This window comes from Lissotriton helveticus, chromosome 2_1 (genome assembly GCF_964261635.1).
Source record: "Lissotriton helveticus chromosome 2_1, aLisHel1.1, whole genome shotgun sequence".
NCBI lineage: Eukaryota > Metazoa > Chordata > Amphibia > Caudata > Salamandridae > Lissotriton > Lissotriton helveticus.
Genome location: NC_136059.1, coordinates 86819333 through 86833532, shown reverse-complemented (window position 1 = coordinate 86833532; position 14200 = coordinate 86819333). Strand labels below are relative to the sequence as shown.

The 14200-nt window shown below is 49.7% G+C and overlaps 1 protein-coding gene across 1 annotated transcript in view; it reads left to right on the top strand.

Moving 5' to 3' along the window:
• DYSF (dysferlin) overlaps positions 1-14200 on the top strand; it is a 1004398-nt gene that overhangs the window by 796181 nt on the left and 194017 nt on the right. The window lies entirely within an intron of this gene.

Below are 14200 nucleotides of genomic sequence, written 5' to 3'. Positions count from 1 at the left end.
GTGCAGAGTAGTGAGTGTAGAGTAGTGAGTGCAGAGTAGTGAGTGCAGAGTAGTGAGTGCAGAGTGCAGAGTAGTGAGTGCAGAGTGCAGAGTAGTGAGTGCAGAGTGCAGAGTAGTGAGTGCAGAGTAGTGAGTGCAGAGTGCAGAGTAGTGAGTGCAGAGTAGTGAGTGCAGAGTAGTGAGTGCAGAGTAGTGAGTGCAGAGTAGTGAGTGCAGAGTGCAGAGTAGTGAGTGCAGAGTGCAGAGTAGTGAGTGCAGAGTGCTGAGTAGTGAGTGCAGAGTAGTGAGTGCAGAGTAGTGAGTGCAGAGTAGTGAGTGCAGAGTAGTGAGTAGTGAGTGCAGAGTAGTGAGTGCAGAGTAGTGAGTAGTGAGTGCAGAGTAGTGAGTGCAGAGTAGTGAGTGCAGAGTAGTGAGTGCAGAGTAGTGAGTAGTGAGTGCAGAGTAGTGAGTGCAGAGTAGTGAGTGCAGAGTAGTGAGTGCAGAGTAGTGAGTGCAGAGTAGTGAGTAGTGAGTGCAGAGTAGTGAGTACAGAGTAGGGAGTGCAGAGTAGGGAGTGTAGAGTAGTGAGTGTAGAGTAGTGAGTGCAGAGTAGTGAGTGCAGAGTAGGGAGTGCAGAGTGCAGAGTGCAGAGTAGTGAGTGCAGAGTCGTGAGTGCAGAGTAGTGAGTGCAGAGTAGTGAGTTCAGAGTAGTGAGTGCAGAGTAGTGAGTGCAGAGTAGTGAGTGTAGAGTAGTGAGTGCAGAGTAGTGAGTGCAGAGTAGTGAGTGCAGAGTAGTGAGTGCAGAGTCGTGAGTGCAGAGTGCAGAGTAGTGAGTGCAGAGTAGTGAGTGCAGAGTAGTGAGTAGTGAGTGCAGAGTAGTGAGTGCAGAGTAGTGAGTGCAGAGTAGTGAGTGCAAAGTAGTGAGTGCAGAGTGCAGAGTAGTGAGTGCAGAGTAGTGAGTGCAGAGTAGTGAGTGCAGAGTGCAGAGTAGTGAGTGCAGAGTAGTGAGTGCAGAGTAGTGAGTGCAGAGTAGTGAGTGCAGAGTGCAGAGTAGTGAGTGCAGAGTGCAGAGTAGTGAGTGCAGAGTGCTGAGTAGTGAGTGCAGAGTAGTGAGTGCAGAGTAGTGAGTGCAGAGTAGTGAGTAGTGAGTGCAGAGTAGTGAGTAGTGAGTGCAGAGTAGTGAGTGCAGAGTAGTGAGTGCAGAGTAGTGAGTGCAGAGTAGTGAGTGCAGAGTAGTGAGTAGTGAGTGCAGAGTAGTGAGTGCAGAGTAGTGAGTGCAAAGTACTGAGTGCAGAGTAGTGAGTGCAGAGTGCAGAGTAGTGAGTGCAGAGTGCAGAGTAGTGAGTGCAGAGTAGTGAGTGCAGAGTGCAGAGTAGTGAGTGCAGAGTGCAGAGTACTGAGTGCAGAGTAGTGAGTGCAGAGTAGTGAGTGCAGACTAGTGAGTGCGGAGTAGTGAGTAGTGAGTGCAGCGTAGTGAGTGCAGAGTATTGAGTAGTGAGTGCAGAGTAGTGAGTGCAGAGTAGTAAGTAGTGAGTGCAGAGTAGTGAGTAGTGAGTGCAGAGTAGTGAGTAGTGAGTGCAGAGTAGTGAGTGCAGAGTAGTGAGTGCAGAGTAGTGAGTGCAGAGTAGTGAGTGCAGAGTAGCGAATGCAGAGTAGCGAATGCAGAGTAGTGAGTGCAGAGTAGCGAATGCAGAGTAGTGAGTGCAGAGTAGTGAGTGCAGAGTGCAGAGTAGTGAGAGCAGAGTAGTGAGTGCAGAGTAGTGAGTGTAGAATAGTGAGTGCAGAGTAGTGAGTGCAGAGTAGTGAGTGCAGAGTAGTGAGTGCAGAGTAGTGAGTGCAGAGTAGTGAGTGCAGAGTAGTGAGTACAGAGTAGTGAGTGCAGAGTAGTAAGTGCAGAGTAGTGAGTGCAGAGTAGTGAGTGCAGAGTAGGGAGTACAGAGTGCAGAGTAGTGAGTGCAGAGTAGTGAGTGCAGAGTAGTGAGTGCAGAGTAGTGAGTGCAGAGTAGTGAGTGCAGAGTAGCGAATGCAGAGTAGCGAGTGCAGAGTAGCAAGTGCAGAGTGCAGAGTAGTGAGTGCAAAGTACTGAGTGCAGAGTAGTGAGTGCAGAGTGCAGAGTAGTGAGTGCAGAGTGCAGAGTAGTGAGTGCAGAGTAGTGAGTGCAGAGTGCAGAGTAGTGAGTGCAGAGTAGTGAGTGCAGAGTAGTGAGTGCAGAGTAGTGAGTGCAGAGTAGTGAGTGCAGAGTAGTGAGTGCAGAATGCAGAGTGAGTGTGCAGAGCAGTGAGTGCAGGTGCTGAGTGGTGTGTGCTGTTGAGTGCAGAGTGCTGTGTATTGGCAATGTAAATGACAATGCCATTTATTTATGATTTAAAGAAAAAAAAAAGAAATGTCATGAGCAATGCCAATAGCTCTACTTTTAATGATGCCGAGACCATTGCATTGTAAATGCTTGTTTTGTTAAAGATTGCCGGGACCACAAGCTGCTTTACTGACATATCTTGGGGGTGCTGGATGGACTGAGTCTGAACCCCATTCAGCACCGGCTGAGTAATTACAACAGTTGAGTTCACCGTGCCTTTCGGCTGTACGTTAGTCAGCACCGAGGGCTGAGCATCATCTCCCACACTCCTGCACCGAGCTGTACTCACTGTGTTCTCCGTAGTGTGAGTTGCTGTGTTACTCAGCTCACCTTCCTCTACGCTGTCCTGCCCTGCAGCAGCAATGCCTGCTGGTGTCGGCGTGCTTACTGAGGGAGGCGTTACTGTTCCTCCACGATTTCTAGCAGCTCCTCTTGCAGCTCCTCTCCCCTTCGGCGCCATAGCCGTCACTGAGAACAGCCGAGTTCACAGAACCAAGCCAGGCGCTCCGTTACACTGGCAGTAATATACAAGGCAGCAGATCTCCAAATCCTGCAGGTGATCACCACTCCGCCACCGGACACCTCACAGGGTGTACTGACTCCGAACAGCCGCGGCTCCTAGCTGCGGCACACCTGAGGAAACTCCACCTACTGACCGGCCGGCCAGCGCAAACTATCCACACCGTCCACCACCGTAGAATGCCAACGCAGCTTCAGGCGTCGCCGCTGGATAAACGCCGACTGTCTCCACCAGGTTAGCCCACGACTCAGCCCACACATAGCTCAGGGGATGTCACAGCACCGGGGACCGCTACACAGGGGGATTAGCGGGCAATCGCTCAGAGCGCAGGCTACGGCACCTCACACGGCCGGAGCTGCGGCCGCCATCTTGCCTCTAAATGCATCCGCGATCATAATGGGCCCCTAAGTTAGGAAGTATGCAAGTGACATCATGGCTCATGACATCACAGCGTGTGACATCATGATGCAGCATCACAGAAATGACATCATAGGAAGTGGCATAACAACCTAGGTCCTCATCGAAAGTGACACCACAAGAAGTGATATCAGATCTTAACACCTCACATATACGTTTAGCAAATCTATCATGAGTACATTTGAGCACATTACAAGATTTAACAATTTAAATTTTGTGTTCGGGTTGTGCCAAATAAGTGACACAACCATGTTGCAAAACGTGGGCCTCAAGTTACATATTTAATTTTTGTAAACTCTGCCTCAAAGAAATTGGAAACAAGGAGAAATGTGGTAGTAAATCTGTTCTACTTAATTATTTGCAAGTCTACATTTTAAAATTTGTTGGGGGTTAAGGTATCTGCTGCAGAGATCTTTGTGTGCCCAGTAAATTTCAGAGAAGAACAATAATAGCAGGATAATTTCTGAGGTTGATGCAGTTGCTGCTGAGATCTGAGTAGTGAGTGCAGAGTGCAGAGTAGTGAGTGCAGAGTAGTGAGTGCAGAGTAGTGAGTGCAGAGTAGTGAGTGCAGAGTAGTGAGTGCAGAGTAGGGAGTGCGGAGTAGGGAGTGCAGAGTAGTGAGTGTAGAGTAGTGAGTGCAGAGTAGTGAGTGCAGAGTAGTGAGTGCAGATTAGTGAGTGCAGAGTAGTGAGTGCAGAGTAGTGAGTGCAGAGTAGTGAGTAGTGAGTGCTGAGTAGTGAGTAGTGAGTGCTGAGTAGTGAGTGCTGAGTAGTGAGTGCAGAGTAGTGAGTGCAGAGTAGTGAGTGCAGAGTGCAAGGTAGTGAGTACAGAGTAGTGAGTGCAGAGTAGTGAGTGCAGAGTAGTGAGTGCAGAGTAGTGAGTGTAGAGTAGTGAGTGCAGAGTAGTGAGTGCAGAGTAGTGAGTGCAGAGTGCAGAGTAGTGAGTGCAGAGTGCAGAGTAGTGAGTGCAGAGTGCAGAGTAGTGAGTGCAGAGTAGTGAGTGCAGAGTGCAGAGTAGTGAGTGCAGAGTAGTGAGTGCAGAGTAGTGAGTGCAGAGTAGTGAGTGCAGAGTAGTGAGTGCAGAGTGCAGAGTAGTGAGTGCAGAGTGCAGAGTAGTGAGTGCAGAGTGCTGAGTAGTGAGTGCAGAGTAGTGAGTGCAGAGTAGTGAGTGCAGAGTAGTGAGTGCAGAGTAGTGAGTAGTGAGTGCAGAGTAGTGAGTGCAGAGTAGTGAGTAGTGAGTGCAGAGTAGTGAGTGCAGAGTAGTGAGTGCAGAGTAGTGAGTGCAGAGTAGTGAGTAGTGAGTGCAGAGTAGTGAGTGCAGAGTAGTGAGTGCAGAGTAGTGAGTGCAGAGTAGTGAGTGCAGAGTAGTGAGTAGTGAGTGCAGAGTAGTGAGTACAGAGTAGGGAGTGCAGAGTAGGGAGTGTAGAGTAGTGAGTGTAGAGTAGTGAGTGCAGAGTAGTGAGTGCAGAGTAGGGAGTGCAGAGTGCAGAGTGCAGAGTAGTGAGTGCAGAGTCGTGAGTGCAGAGTAGTGAGTGCAGAGTAGTGAGTTCAGAGTAGTGAGTGCAGAGTAGTGAGTGCAGAGTAGTGAGTGTAGAGTAGTGAGTGCAGAGTAGTGAGTGCAGAGTAGTGAGTGCAGAGTAGTGAGTGCAGAGTCGTGAGTGCAGAGTGCAGAGTAGTGAGTGCAGAGTAGTGAGTGCAGAGTAGTGAGTAGTGAGTGCAGAGTAGTGAGTGCAGAGTAGTGAGTGCAGAGTAGTGAGTGCAAAGTAGTGAGTGCAGAGTGCAGAGTAGTGAGTGCAGAGTAGTGAGTGCAGAGTAGTGAGTGCAGAGTGCAGAGTAGTGAGTGCAGAGTAGTGAGTGCAGAGTAGTGAGTGCAGAGTAGTGAGTGCAGAGTAGTGAGTGCAGAGTGCAGAGTAGTGAGTGCAGAGTGCAGAGTAGTGAGTGCAGAGTGCTGAGTAGTGAGTGCAGAGTAGTGAGTGCAGAGTAGTGAGTGCAGAGTAGTGAGTAGTGAGTGCAGAGTAGTGAGTAGTGAGTGCAGAGTAGTGAGTGCAGAGTAGTGAGTGCAGAGTAGTGAGTGCAGAGTAGTGAGTGCAGAGTAGTGAGTAGTGAGTGCAGAGTAGTGAGTGCAGAGTAGTGAGTGCAAAGTACTGAGTGCAGAGTAGTGAGTGCAGAGTGCAGAGTAGTGAGTGCAGAGTGCAGAGTAGTGAGTGCAGAGTAGTGAGTGCAGAGTGCAGAGTAGTGAGTGCAGAGTGCAGAGTACTGAGTGCAGAGTAGTGAGTGCAGAGTAGTGAGTGCAGACTAGTGAGTGCGGAGTAGTGAGTAGTGAGTGCAGCGTAGTGAGTGCAGAGTATTGAGTAGTGAGTGCAGAGTAGTGAGTGCAGAGTAGTGAGTAGTGAGTGCAGAGTAGTGAGTAGTGAGTGCAGAGTAGTGAGTAGTGAGTGCAGAGTAGTGAGTGCAGAGTAGTGAGTGCAGAGTAGTGAGTGCAGAGTAGTGAGTGCAGAGTAGCGAATGCAGAGTAGCGAATGCAGAGTAGTGAGTGCAGAGTAGCGAATGCAGAGTAGTGAGTGCAGAGTAGTGAGTGCAGAGTGCAGAGTAGTGAGAGCAGAGTAGTGAGTGCAGAGTAGTGAGTGTAGAATAGTGAGTGCAGAGTAGTGAGTGCAGAGTAGTGAGTGCAGAGTAGTGAGTGCAGAGTAGTGAGTGCAGAGTAGTGAGTGCAGAGTAGTGAGTACAGAGTAGTGAGTGCAGAGTAGTAAGTGCAGAGTAGTGAGTGCAGAGTAGTGAGTGCAGAGTAGGGAGTACAGAGTGCAGAGTAGTGAGTGCAGAGTAGTGAGTGCAGAGTAGTGAGTGCAGAGTAGTGAGTGCAGAGTAGTGAGTGCAGAGTAGCGAATGCAGAGTAGCGAGTGCAGAGTAGCAAGTGCAGAGTGCAGAGTAGTGAGTGCAAAGTACTGAGTGCAGAGTAGTGAGTGCAGAGTGCAGAGTAGTGAGTGCAGAGTGCAGAGTAGTGAGTGCAGAGTAGTGAGTGCAGAGTGCAGAGTAGTGAGTGCAGAGTAGTGAGTGCAGAGTAGTGAGTGCAGAGTAGTGAGTGCAGAGTAGTGAGTGCAGAGTAGTGAGTGCAGAATGCAGAGTGAGTGTGCAGAGCAGTGAGTGCAGGTGCTGAGTGGTGTGTGCTGTTGAGTGCAGAGTGCTGTGTATTGGCAATGTAAATGACAATGCCATTTATTTATGATTTAAAGAAAAAAAAAAGAAATGTCATGAGCAATGCCAATAGCTCTACTTTTAATGATGCCGAGACCATTGCATTGTAAATGCTTGTTTTGTTAAAGATTGCCGGGACCACAAGCTGCTTTACTGACATATCTTGGGGGTGCTGGATGGACTGAGTCTGAACCCCATTCAGCACCGGCTGAGTAATTACAACAGTTGAGTTCACCGTGCCTTTCGGCTGTACGTTAGTCAGCACCGAGGGCTGAGCATCATCTCCCACACTCCTGCACCGAGCTGTACTCACTGTGTTCTCCGTAGTGTGAGTTGCTGTGTTACTCAGCTCACCTTCCTCTACGCTGTCCTGCCCTGCAGCAGCAATGCCTGCTGGTGTCGGCGTGCTTACTGAGGGAGGCGTTACTGTTCCTCCACGATTTCTAGCAGCTCCTCTTGCAGCTCCTCTCCCCTTCGGCGCCATAGCCGTCACTGAGAACAGCCGAGTTCACAGAACCAAGCCAGGCGCTCCGTTACACTGGCAGTAATATACAAGGCAGCAGATCTCCAAATCCTGCAGGTGATCACCACTCCGCCACCGGACACCTCACAGGGTGTACTGACTCCGAACAGCCGCGGCTCCTAGCTGCGGCACACCTGAGGAAACTCCACCTACTGACCGGCCGGCCAGCGCAAACTATCCACACCGTCCACCACCGTAGAATGCCAACGCAGCTTCAGGCGTCGCCGCTGGATAAACGCCGACTGTCTCCACCAGGTTAGCCCACGACTCAGCCCACACATAGCTCAGGGGATGTCACAGCACCGGGGACCGCTACACAGGGGGATTAGCGGGCAATCGCTCAGAGCGCAGGCTACGGCACCTCACACGGCCGGAGCTGCGGCCGCCATCTTGCCTCTAAATGCATCCGCGATCATAATGGGCCCCTAAGTTAGGAAGTATGCAAGTGACATCATGGCTCATGACATCACAGCGTGTGACATCATGATGCAGCATCACAGAAATGACATCATAGGAAGTGGCATAACAACCTAGGTCCTCATCGAAAGTGACACCACAAGAAGTGATATCAGATCTTAACACCTCACATATACGTTTAGCAAATCTATCATGAGTACATTTGAGCACATTACAAGATTTAACAATTTAAATTTTGTGTTCGGGTTGTGCCAAATAAGTGACACAACCATGTTGCAAAACGTGGGCCTCAAGTTACATATTTAATTTTTGTAAACTCTGCCTCAAAGAAATTGGAAACAAGGAGAAATGTGGTAGTAAATCTGTTCTACTTAATTATTTGCAAGTCTACATTTTAAAATTTGTTGGGGGTTAAGGTATCTGCTGCAGAGATCTTTGTGTGCCCAGTAAATTTCAGAGAAGAACAATAATAGCAGGATAATTTCTGAGGTTGATGCAGTTGCTGCTGAGATCTGAGTAGTGAGTGCAGAGTGCAGAGTAGTGAGTGCAGAGTAGTGAGTGCAGAGTAGTGAGTGCAGAGTAGTGAGTGCAGAGTAGTGAGTGCAGAGTAGGGAGTGCGGAGTAGGGAGTGCAGAGTAGTGAGTGTAGAGTAGTGAGTGCAGAGTAGTGAGTGCAGAGTAGTGAGTGCAGAGTAGTGAGTGCAGATTAGTGAGTGCAGAGTAGTGAGTGCAGAGAAGTGAGTAGTGAGTGCTGAGTAGTGAGTAGTGAGTGCTGAGTAGTGAGTGCTGAGTAGTGAGTGCAGAGTAGTGAGTGCAGAGTAGTGAGTGCAGAGTGCAAGGTAGTGAGTACAGAGTAGTGAGTGCAGAGTAGTGAGTGCAGAGTAGTGAGTGCAGAGTAGTGAGTGTAGAGTAGTGAGTGCAGAGTAGTGAGTGCAGAGTAGTGAGTGCAGAGTGCAGAGTAGTGAGTGCAGAGTGCAGAGTAGTGAGTGCAGAGTGCAGAGTAGTGAGTGCAGAGTAGTGAGTGCAGAGTGCAGAGTAGTGAGTGCAGAGTAGTGAGTGCAGAGTAGTGAGTGCAGAGTAGTGAGTGCAGAGTAGTGAGTGCAGAGTAGTGAGTGCAGAGTGCAGAGTAGTGAGTGCAGAGTGCAGAGTAGTGAGTGCAGAGTGCTGAGTAGTGAGTGCAGAGTAGTGAGTGCAGAGTAGTGAGTGCAGAGTAGTGAGTGCAGAGTAGTGAGTAGTGAGTGCAGAGTAGTGAGTGCAGAGTAGTGAGTAGTGAGTGCAGAGTAGTGAGTGCAGAGTAGTGAGTGCAGAGTAGTGAGTGCAGAGTAGTGAGTAGTGAGTGCAGAGTAGTGAGTGCAGAGTAGTGAGTGCAGAGTAGTGAGTGCAGAGTAGTGAGTGCAGAGTAGTGAGTGCAGAGTAGTGAGTAGTGAGTGCAGAGTAGTGAGTACAGAGTAGGGAGTGCAGAGTAGGGAGTGTAGAGTAGTGAGTGTAGAGTAGTGAGTGCAGAGTAGTGAGTGCAGAGTAGTGAGTAGAGACTGCTGAGTAGTGAGTGCAGAGTAGTGAGTGCAGAGTAGTGAGTGCAGAGTAGTGAGTGCAGAGTGCAGAGTAGTGAGTGCAGAGTAGTGAGTGCAGAGTAGTGAGTGCAGAGTGCAGAGTAGTGAGTGCAGAGGGCAGAGTAGTGAGTGCAGAGTAGTGAGTGCAGAGTAGTGAGTGCAGAGTAGTGAGTGCAGAGTGCAGAGTAGTGAGTGCAGAGTAGTGAGTGCAGAGTAGTGAGTGCAGAGTAGTGGGTGTAGAGTAGTGAGTGCAGAGTAGTGAGTGCAGAGTAGTGAGTGCAGAGTAGTGAGTGCAGAGTGCATAGTAGTGAGTGCAGAGTACTGAGTGCAGATTGCAGAGTAGTGAGTGCAGAGTAGTGAGTGCAGAGTAGTGAGTAGTGAGTGCAGAGTAGTGAGTGCAGAGTAGTGAGTGCAGAGTAGTGAGTAGTGAGTTCAGAGTAGTGAGTGCAGAGTAGTGAGTGCAGAGTAGTGAGTGCAGAGTAGTGAGTGCAGAGTAGTGAGTGCAGAGTAGTGTGTGCAGAGTAGTGAGTACAGAGTGCAGAGTAGTGAGTGCAGAGTAGTGAGTGCAGAGTAGTGAGTGCAGAGTAGTGAGTGCAGAGTAGTGAGTGCAGAGTGCAGAGTAGTGAATGCAGACTAGTGAGTGCAGAGTAGTGAGTGCAGAGTAGTGAGTGCAGAGTGCAGAGTAGTGAGTGCAGAGTAGTGAGTGCAGAGTAGTGAGTGCAGAGTAGTGAGTGCAGAGTGCAGAGTAGTGAGTGCAGAGTGCAGAGTAGTGAGTGCAGAGTGCAGAGTAGTGAGTGCAGAGTAGTGAGTGCAGAGTAGTGAGTGCAGAGTAGTGAGTAGTGAGTGCAGAGTAGTGAGTGCAGAGTAGTGAGTGCAGAGTAGTGAGTGCAGAGTGCAGAGTAGTGAGTGCAGCGTAGTGAGTGCAGAGTGCAGAGTAGCGAGTGCAGAGTGCAGAGTGCAGAGTAGTGAGTGCAGAGTAGTGAGTGCAGAGTAGTGAGTGCAGAGTAGTGAGTGCAGAGTAGTGAGTAGTGAGTGCAGAGTAGTGAGTAGTGAGTGCAGAGCAGTGAGTGCAGAGTAGTGAGTGCAGAGTAGTGAGTGCAGAGTAGTGAGTGCAGAGTAGTGAGTGCAGAGTAGTGAGTAGTGAGTGCAGAGTAGTGAGTGCAGAGTAGTGAGTAGTGAGTGCAGAGTAGTGAGTGCAGAGTAGTGAGTAGTGAGTGCAGAGTAGTGAGTAGTGAGTGCAGAGTAGTGAGTAGTGAGTGCAGAGTTGTGAGTGCAGAGTAGTGAGTGCAGAGTAGTGAGTGCAGAGTAGTGAGTGCAGAATAGTGAGTGCAGAGTAGTGAGTGCAGAGTAGTGAGTGCAGAGTAGTGAGTGCAGTGTGCAGAGTAGTGAGTGCAGAGTAGTGAGTGCAGAGTGCAGAGTAGTGAGTGCAGAGTAGTGAGTGCAGAGTAGTGAGTGCAGAGTAGTGAGTGCAGAGTAGTGAGTGCAGAGTAGTGAGTGCAGAGTAGTGAGTGCAGAGTGCAGAGTAGTGAGTGCAGAGTGCAGAGTAGTGAGTGCAGAGTAGTGAGTGCAGAGTAGTGAGTGAGTGCAGAGTAGTGAGTGCGTGCAGAGTAGTGAGTGCAGAGTAGTGAGTTTAGAGTAGTGAGTACAGAGTGCAGAGTAGTGAGTGCAGAGTAGTGAGTGCAGAGTAGTGAGTGCAGAGTAGTGAGTGCAGAGTAGTGAGTGCAGAGTAGTGAGTGCAGAGTAGTGAGTGCAGAGTAGTGAGTGCAGAGTAGCGAATGCAGAGTAGCGAGTGCAGAGTAGTGAGTGCAGAGTAGTGAGTGCAGAGTAGTGAGTGCAGAGTAGTGAGTGCAGAGTAGTGAGTGCAGAGTAGTGAGTGCAGAGTAGTGAGTGCAGAGTAGTGAGTGCAGAGTAGTGAGTGCAGAATAGTGAGTGCAGAATGCAGAGTGAGTGTGCAGAGCAGTGAGTGCAGAGTAGTGAGTGCAGAGTAGTGAGTGCAGAGTAGTGAGTGCAGAGTAGTGAGTGCAGAGTAGTGAGTGCAGAGTAGTGAGTGCAGAGTAGTGAGTGCAGAGTAGTGAGTGCAGAATAGTGAGTGCAGAATGCAGAGTGAGTGTGCAGAGCAGTGAGTGCAGAGTAGTGAGTGCAGAGTGCAGAGTGAGTGTGCAGAGTAGTGAGTGCAGAGTAGTGAGTGCAGAGTGCAGAGTAGTGAGTGCAGAGTAGTGAGTGCAGAGTAGTGAGTGCAGAGTAGTGAGTGCAGAGTGCAGAGTAGTGAGTGCAGAGGGCAGAGTAGTGAGTGCAAAGTAGTGAGTGCAGAGTAGTGAGTGCAGAGTAGTGAGTGCAGAGTAGTGAGTGCAGAGTGCAGAGTAGTGAGTGCAGAGTAGTGAGTGCAGAGTAGTGAGTGCAGAGTAGTGAGTGCAGAGTAGTGAGTGCAGAGTAGTGAGTGCAGAGTGCAGAGTAGTGAGTGCAGAGTGCAGAGTAGTGAGTGCAGAGTAGTGAGTGCAGAGTAGTGAGTGCAGAGTAGTGAGTGAGTGCAGAGTAGTGAGTGAGTGCAGAGTAGTGAGTGCGTGAAGAGTAGTGAGTGCAGAGTAGTGAGTGCAGAGTAGTGAGTACAGAGTGCAGAGTAGTGAGTGCAGAGTAGTGAGTGCAGAGTAGTGAGTGCAGAGTAGTGAGTGCAGAGTAGTGAGTGCAGAGTAGTGAGTGCAGAGTAGCGAATGCAGAGTAGGGAGTGCAGAGTAGTGAGTAGTGAGTGCAGAGTAGTGAGTGCAGAGTAGTGAGTGCAGAGTAGTGAGTGCAGAGTAGTGAGTGCAAAGTAGTGAGTGCAGAATGCAGAGTGAGTGTGCAGAGCAGTGAGTGCAGGTGCAGAGTGGTGTGTGCTGTTGAGTGCAGAGTGCTGTGTATTGGCAATGTAAATGACAATGCCATTTATTTACGATTTAAAGGGGAAAAAAAGAAATGTCATGAGCAATGCCAATAGCTCTACTTTTAATGATGCCGAGACCATTGCATTGTAAATGCTTGTTTTGTTAAAGATTGCCGGGACCACAAGCTGCTTTACTGACATATCTTGGGGGTGCTGGATGGACTGAGTCTGAACCCCATTCAGCACCGGCTGAGTAATTACAACAGTTGAGTTCACCGTGCCTTTCGGCTGTACGTTAGTCAGCACCGAGGGCTGAGCATCATCTCCCACACTCCTGCACTGAGCTGTACTCACTGTGTTCTCCGTAGTGTGAGTTGCTGTGTTACTCAGCTCACCATCCTCTACGCTGTCCTGCCCTGCAGCAGCAATGCCTGCTGGTGTCGGCGTGCTTACTGAGGGAGGCGTGGCTGTTCCTCCACGATTTCTAGCAGCTCCTCTTGCAGCTCCTCTCCCCTTCGGCGCCATAGCCGTCACTGAGAACAGCCGAGTTCACAGAACCAAGCCGGGCGCTCCGTTACACTGGCAGTAATATACAAGGCAGCAGATCTCCAAATCCTGCAAGTGATCACCACTCCGCCACCGGACACCTCACAGGGTGTACTGACTCCGAACAGCCGCGGCTCCTAGCTGCGGCACACCTGAGGAAACTCCACCTACTGACCGGCCGGCCAGCGCCAACTATCCACACCGTCCACCACCGTAGAACGCCAACGCAGCTTCAGGCGTCGCCGCTGGATAAACGCCGACTGTCTCCACCAGGTTAGCCCACGACTCAGCCCACACAAAGCTCAGGGGATGTCACAGCACCGGGGACCGCTACACAGGGGGATTAACGGGCAATCGCACAGAGCGCAGGTTACGGCACCTCACACGGCCGGAGCTGCGGCCATCTTGCCTCTAAGTCCGTCCGCGATCATAATGGGCCCCTAAGTTAGGAAGTATGCAAGTGACATCATGGCTCATGACATCACAGCGTGTGACATCATGATGCAGCATCACAGAAATGACATCATAGGAAGTGGCATAACAACCTAGGTCCTCATCGAAAGTGACACCACAAGAAGTGATATCAGATCTTAACACCTCACATATACGTTTAGCAAATCTATCATGAGTACATTTGAGCACATTACAAGATTTAACAAATTAGATTTTGTGTTCGGGTTGTGCCAAATAAGTGACACAACCATGTTGCAAAACGTGGGCCTCAAGTTACACATTTAATTTTTGTAAACTCTGCCTCAAAGAAATTGGAAACAAGGAGAAATGTGGTAGTAAATCTGTTCTACTTAATTAATTGCAAGTCTACATTTTAAAATGTGTTGGGGGTTAAGGTATCTGCTGCAGAGATCTTTGTGTGCCCAGTAAATTTCAGAGAACAACAATAATGGCAGGATAATTTTGGAGGTTGATGCAGTTGCTGGTGAGATCTGTGTTTTGTGTAGTTCCAGTTTTTAATCAATGTAGCAGAGAGGGTTAATGTATCTCCTGCAAGGCACACCATTTATCATGCAGGTGACAGCTTTTTAGGTCGAGCGTAGCGAACGGACCTCGTGTATACTTTAGTATACTTTTAGTATTTGTAAATGGGGGGGTGCACGCGCTGGGACAGGGAGGTGCACACGCTTTCAGTCTCGGATGTCGGATTTGACCTCGTGAGCGCGCATGTGTGCGAGCGCGACTCTGCCATGCGCTTAGGAAAACGAAACCTAAGAGCCGCGCGACGTGAGCTGTCTACGGTAGAAGCTCACGCGCGCGGCTCTTAGGTTTCGTTTTCACTGGTTTGTTTTCCTGCATAGAGAGTACAGTCCTCTTTCACCGCTCACTCCAGGCAGCTGCCTCTCCCCTCTCGCTCCGGAACAGCGCAGCCCCGCCAAGGCACCACGAGCAAAACGGCAGCCGGGTAATGCTTGTTTTATTTTGTAAGTTACCACTGGCGCCAATGTGGGGATTACACGTACAAATCTTTACTTAAAGCACAGTGGGGTGTGCCTTTAAAGATCGCCTTTAATAATGTTGCCGCGCGTGCCTAAACGTGAAGGAGCTACTATTAAATCGCCGGGGGCTGTGGGGCTCCTCCTTTCACCCAGTGACCCGCTCTGGCTTTCACACGGCCCGTGAAGAAGCTACCATTTATTCATCGGGGCTGTGGGGCTTCTCCTTTCACCCAGTGATTAGCAACAAGGCCGGGCGCTTTGGTTTTTTTTTCCGCATACTAAATAATGAGCTGCGCGGGCCTACATGTTACATAATGTGTACAATAATATTGAAGTGTACTATATTCCTTGAGAGATATTTTAGTATCTCGCATCTTTGATAGCATACAAAATA